Consider the following 1,130-nt stretch of genomic DNA (forward strand, 5'->3'; position numbering starts at 1 on the left):
GACAATTACATTAGTCTTACAAGCATTGACTTTGGACGACTTAGACAAATTCAGAATCTGGTAGATTTATATATTGTAGAGAAGCAGAAACGTTTGCCCAGTTACGAGGCTACATTTAACACAGCTTATGATCTTATTAAAAATGATGTTCGTGGTCTTCCCATAACTTGTCAAAGGAATGAATTTACAAACCAATATATTCAAAATTATGACTTTAGCTATTATTCGCATCTACAAAACGATGACACATCATTTTTACATGAAATATTACAATTCCATTTTAACGCAATGTCTGATATGATTTTACAAGATCTAATAGTATAAAAAAAATAGTAAAAAAAATGCATATGTATAATTATTGTTTTTTTTTTAAAAAAACTTTTTTTATTCAATAATCTATTTTTTATTTTTTATTTAATTGAACGTTACCTCGGATCATTAAGAATAGTAATAATTATAGTCTGCGTTATTTGATTCAGTTAGTGTTTGATCTTACGATTTGTCAGAAGTATTGAATTCCTAGCACCAATTAATTACGTTTTTATTTGATAGAAAGTACATAATATTATATTTTCATATTATATTATCTAATCATAAATACGGTGTAAACATCATAGCTTAAGATATTATTTATTATACATATATCTACAACACGACGTGTTTACCCAAGGTTTATAGATAATTATTATCTATAAACCTTGGTGTTTACCTACGTCGTTATCTACAACCATAATCATTAGAATAATCTTATCACATGCAACAAAAAAAAAAATAATAGTTTCATCTGGTAATCAGCTGTATATTATCATAGCATAATATTATGATTATTATATTCTCAGTGAATATTGTTATCAATGTTTTTTTATGATATTACTATATTAGAAACACATCGTATAATATAATATTATAATGTTTTGTTTATTAAATAAATTTATTTTTGCATATAATAATCAAATTGGTGTCTTGCTTTTGCGAGTTTCACGCTTAGGATCTCTTAGCATAGTATCAAATATCGACTGTATTGTTTGATTAAGACTGGTATTAAGGCGGATGGTTGTCATTTGTATGTAATCTAATGGTAGCTTCGCTGAATTTCCATCTATAACAATTAATTAATTTTTTTTTAAACA

General features: G+C 25.6%; 1 protein-coding gene and 1 long non-coding RNA gene across 2 annotated transcripts in view; both read right to left on the reverse strand.

Moving 5' to 3' along the window:
* The window catches only part of LOC103307683 (zinc finger protein 62 homolog), a 42,554-nt gene that overhangs the window by 1,259 nt on the left and 40,165 nt on the right, over positions 1-1,130 (reverse strand). The window lies entirely within an intron of this gene.
* Positions 65-496, reverse strand: LOC115035010. Its single transcript, XR_003840181.1, has 2 exons — positions 430-496; positions 65-231 (listed from the first exon to the last, which is right to left on the reverse strand). It is a non-coding gene; the product is annotated as an uncharacterized LOC115035010 (long non-coding RNA).

Source organism: Acyrthosiphon pisum, chromosome X, assembly GCF_005508785.2.
Source record: "Acyrthosiphon pisum isolate AL4f chromosome X, pea_aphid_22Mar2018_4r6ur, whole genome shotgun sequence".
NCBI classification, from domain to species: Eukaryota; Metazoa; Arthropoda; class Insecta; order Hemiptera; family Aphididae; genus Acyrthosiphon; species Acyrthosiphon pisum.